Genomic DNA, 5,415 nt, shown 5'->3' on the forward strand with positions numbered 1-5,415 from the left:
AAAGTAGCCCTAAACCAGCAAAAGAAGAAAAAGATAGCTAGAAAGCTAAAAAACAAAATAATGAAGATTAAAACAGCAATCTGTGATCATGTTCTGTGGATCTCAGGTATAAATTCCTGCATCTCATTCAGTCATCTACTTGATCCAAAATTCTTGGGCTGAGTTAGCTCCTTCTAAAGATTGTCTGCTTTAAAGTTAGGAATATATGTTTGCATTTGTTGGGGGAGGGTGCTTAAGAATTCATAGGTTATAGTCTCTAATAAGGAAAGTTTTCTGGAATAGCGATTTGATTATGTCACTTTAGCTGAGAGGCATGAATTCAAGGATAATGACCATAGGACATTCACTGTTGTGTGGCTTGTTAATAGTACCTGATAAAGTCCTTACACATCAAATTTCAAGAATAGTCTTTTTCTGCTGTTGTTTCAAACACCTGGAGAAAATTACATCTCCAGGTTTTAGGTTATGCAAAGATTATTTAAAGGGATGTTGAGGAAAGGCTGCTCTTAGATACTGATGATTACACTGTGTATTATGTGAGTCCTTTGGGATATATAATAATGTCAACTTGTAATAAGGGAGAATTTGGGATTAGAGAAGATACTCTGAGGCACATGGAGTATCCAGTTATCAGTTCACAAGAAAAGCTACCAAGAACACCTGAGACAGTTTACCTGATTACCATTAAAGCCAATGCACAAACTGTAGAATAAACATATAATCACATACTGTTCAGCAATAGATACATCTCAATCTAATCACACTGAATAATAAAATTCAGCCAAAATACATGTTGCAAAATTCCAGTTTTATAAAATCCTAGAAAAAGCAAATTAGTCTATAGTGGCAGATAGACCAGTGGTTTCCTGGAGCAGGGGCTGGAGTGGTGTATGGAGAGGTAGGCAGGAGATATCACCATAAGGGATAAGAAAACTTCTGGAGATAATGAATATGGTTTTTATCATGATAGTGTGATGATTTCATGAGTGTACACATATATGCAAACAAATCAAATTGCATGCTTAAATATGTGCAGTTTATTGTATATCATTGTACCTCAATAAAGATTTTGTTAAAAATTCTTTAAAAAGACATCCATCATCATAATATCATACAACTAAATATTATCTTCTGGATTGTAATTGTAAACAGCTTTTAGAAAGAATAACAATATATCTAGAAACTATGAATTATGAGAGAAGTTTAGATTCAGTCTTATTTAAACAAGAATGTTGCTTCATATAATAAAACTATAAAGAAGAGGTAGAGGTATTATAAAATTAGATTGCTAACTCATTTCAATTAGTTCAAAATTTTATCTATTTATCAGAGATATTACATAAACTTGAAAAAATACAATTTACAAATCTAATATTCGTTAACTAAATGTTAAAGAATCTTTAAATCATTTTTGAAGGCTCCTCTTTTATCTTGAGCCAAAGCCTTTCCTTCTTATCTTGTAACTATAGTAACAAAAGCTATTATTTAAATTTACTTGTTCACATTTCTTAAAGCAAAAGAATCACAGTTAATTAACTTTTTCTTACACATTTTTAACTGCTTATCTGAACTAGATATTCCTAGAGTGTTCACATAATGACAAAAAGATTGCTTTTTTCTGATCAATTTACCTTTTAAATTTCCCTAGTGAGGATAAAAAAAGAGAAACAGAAAAATGGTGAGATATGTTGTGGCTTTAGATAGCTATAATACAAACTGTGGTTGCATGGGTTTCAGGTGGATTTAAAGGAGAAAGCGGCAAAGCATCAGTGAGTACCAGGCATGGTACAGGGAGTCAGGGAGAAGGATAGGAAATTAATGACAAGTCAAGAGAAGTAAGAGCTGGAGAAAGGCAAAGATAAAGGAAAGGGGAGTAGAATTTATAAGGATCCATAAGAGAAGCAATCTAAGTTTTTGTTATTTTTTATTTGCCTTTGGTATCAGTTTCTTAGGGGTTCTATAACAAATTATAACAAATAGTGTGACTTAACAAAAATTTCTGTCAAAGTAGTAGAAGCTAGAATTGCAAAATCAAGCTGTCAGCAGAGCCATATAGGGAAGAATCCTTTCTTGCCTCTTCCATTTTGTAGTAGTTTCCAGGAATCCTTGGCATTGCTTGACTTTGTAGCTGCATTTGATCTAGTTTTTGCCTGGTCTCTTCCCTCTGTTTCTTTTCTGTGTTTCCATATTCAAGCCACCCTCTCCTTTCATTTACAAACAAACTGGTCATTGGATTCAGGACACAGTGTGAACTCACCTTAACTTGATTACATCTGCAAAGACTCCAAATGAGATCACATTCATAGGTAGTGGATATTAGGACTTAAACATATCTTTTTATAGGGAAACAATTCAATCCATCACACATTTGCGAGTAGTCTTTTAGGGAAATCGTCTTATAGTCTTAATTGTCTTTAGAAGCTTTATCATATTACAGCAGACACATTTTTCATTGTCTCTCTTAAGGCATCTGATAAATGAAAACTCTTGTCCAATACTAAAAATTCCCCATGTTCCTGTGGCCACAATAACACCAAATTGTCCTTAGTAGGATTGTGCCACTTGGAGAGATAAGTATATGAATTAGCATAATAGTAAGTATACATGAGAAAAATGGGCTTCCAACCCCACAGAGGTATTGGCTGAACATGAGATGACCCAATGAGAAATGTTATAGTTGGTAACACTGATTCTTTTATAACTTTTTGTCTATACAATCTAGCTTTTTTTTTTTAATGTCATCAGCAAGATTTTGACAAAACCTTGACCTAAACAAAGCTGTTTCAGAGACACAAAAAACAGCACACAGGAGAGTCCTTATATGGTTTTTAAAAGGTGACTTAGAGGGGAGTCTAGGTGGCTTAATGGGTTAAGTGTCTGACTTCGGATCAGGTGATGATCTCATAGTTCATGAGAGCCATGAGCCGCACATTGGGCTGTCTGCTGTCAGCACAGAGCCTGCTTCAGATCCTCTGTCTCCCTCTCTCTGTCCTTTCTTGCAAGCATGCTCATGGTCTTGGTCTCTCTCGAAAATAAATAAACATTAAAAAAAATTGATGTAGAGCAATTGTTTCCACAGGGTGCCTAACTGAAGAGGCTTTCTGGACTTGGCTCCTGGACCAGTTAAAAGTAAGCTTATCAGGACAGACCAGCCCCTTCCTACAGACTCTCTTTAGAAGATAACATACAAGGCATATGAAAGAAAATACAGGCAATCGAAGAATTGAAAGCCGAAATTTCCAAAAGAACACCAAAGTATGATCAAAAGGCATATCCTAAGAAACAAATAAATCTATCACGATGAACCCTGAAATGCAACTCAACTAAAAGAAGAGGGAAACAATTTTTGCAAAATTAAGTTTCTGCTGAGCATTTTTGAAGAGGGTCTAAAAGAAGGAGGATCCATTCTGAATTCTGCTCTTCCTAAAGTGGGATTCGAAGTGGGAATTAACTAGGAAATGTGTGCTTTCATGAATTAAGGGCAATTTGGCAATTGGGTATCTATAGTAATAAATGAAAGAATGTCTGGGGTATCATTGGTAAGAAAGCAATAGTCACTCAATAAAGTGTTGCTAAGCATTTTGTAACCATAAACCTGAAAGAAGCAATGTTTTCTTTTAACTTTGCAATGGGCTTATCTTTATCTCTCCAGTGTGACTGGGAAGGGCTGCTTTTTCTCTTTTCACTCTGGGCTAGTTTTCTCTCTTTGAATTCTGGATAGATTTTGGCTTATTCAGGTTCAAGTTATATTATAATTATTCCTTATTATATTATTTTAAATTTTTGAATCCATATGTAAACAAAATACTAGATTTTCTATAATGATTGGAAAATAGAATTAAAATATTACAAATCTGCTGATAAAATGTTATTTTATAGTTAACAGAAGTGTGGAGATAGCACACAGAGAAGGAAACAGGGAGTATTAATTTTTTTCATTGAGAGATGCAAGAAATAAAGTTTAAATTCTGTTATTAAAAGTTATAGAGTTACTAAGAACTGATATAAAGATAACAATATAAACGGTAAAAAGAGATTAGAAAATATATTTCACTTAGTATAATCCACTGTCTCTGGTGTCTGGAAGAAGCATTAAGAGTTTGATTAATTGAGGGGCGCCTGGGTGGCTTAGTCGGTTAAGCGGCCGACTTTCGCTTAGGTCATGATCTCGCGGTTCGTGGGTTCGAGCCCCGCGTCGGGCTCGGTGCTGACTGCCAGCTCAGAGGCTGGAGCCTGTTTCAGTCTGTGACTCCCTCTCTCTCTGACCCTCCCCTGCTCACGCTGTCTCTCTCTCTCTCTCCTAGAAATAAATTTTAAAAAACGTGAAAAAAAAAAGAGTTTGATTAATTGAGAAATATGGATATACTATAGAGATAACAACCAGAAAACTCACAGAAGAAATGTTTATAAATACTTATAAGTGTTTGCCTTTGAAGCCTGAAACTGCTGGTGAGTTTCTGAGGCAGCAGAATGCTGTCTTTGTTGTTTTATTGGTATTGTTGCTTTGTGTTTTTGTTAAGCTAATATATATATAGTGTTGACGGTTTTTTTTAAGAAATGTGAAAGAATTATATAAAGTGTTTAACATTTCCCTGGAGCACCTAAATGGAGATTTGCATAAATGGAGAAATACGATTGTTTTGGATTTAAAGCATCATTATCATAAAGATATCAATTCTTCTTATGCACACATATATTTGTGTATGTAGATAGGTAGATATTCCTAACAGATTTTTTGTTTATAAATGTGAATATATAACTTATAAAAACTTGACTCTATGAAGAAAAATAGATGTATAAAATTTCTGGAAAAATCCTGCAGAGAAGTTTTAATGATTAATTTTTCAAAATTAATATTAAACATACACTATTAAAATGTAGTGTAGTCACAGGGATAAACAGACAAAAAGATCAGTAGATAATAATAGAAAACTAGGAGGAATAAAAACACTACTAGATATGTAATACTTTCAATTTGCATTTCAAATCTGTGCAGAAAACTGAATTGTTTATTTAATGATATTAAATAAGTTTCTAAATTTTATTAAATAAATGAGATTGAATCATTCTCTTACCTATTATAATAAAATGTTCAAATGAATCAATATTCTAAATTTAAAAGAATAAAAATATGAAGTACCATATTTATGATATGAATATTTATTATTCATATCATATAATATACATTATTCATATAATATAAATATATGAATATTTATTTAATAAATATATGAAATTATAAAATTAATAGAATGTATTATAATTAATATAAATATAATATAAATTATTCATATCATATAATATAAATATATTAATATAAATTATTAAAATATAAAATTAAAAATATATTTTATATTTTAAAATATAAAATTAATATAATATATTATAATTAATATAAATATAATATAAATTATT

The 5,415-nt window shown here is 32.1% G+C and overlaps 1 long non-coding RNA gene across 1 annotated transcript in view; it reads left to right on the plus strand.

The window, feature by feature from the left end:
• The first annotated feature begins 4,347 nt into the window (after positions 1 to 4,347).
• Positions 4,348 to 5,415, plus strand: part of LOC144225865 (uncharacterized) — a 5,986-nt gene continuing 4,918 nt past the window's right edge. The window contains exon 1 of the long non-coding RNA XR_013333444.1: positions 4,348 to 4,449. This is a non-coding gene — a long non-coding RNA (uncharacterized LOC144225865). The remainder of the gene's footprint in view (positions 4,450 to 5,415) is intronic.

This window comes from Crocuta crocuta, unplaced genomic scaffold (genome assembly GCF_008692635.1).
Source record: "Crocuta crocuta isolate KB4526 unplaced genomic scaffold, BGI_CrCroc_1.0 scaffold131, whole genome shotgun sequence".
NCBI lineage: Eukaryota > Metazoa > Chordata > Mammalia > Carnivora > Hyaenidae > Crocuta > Crocuta crocuta.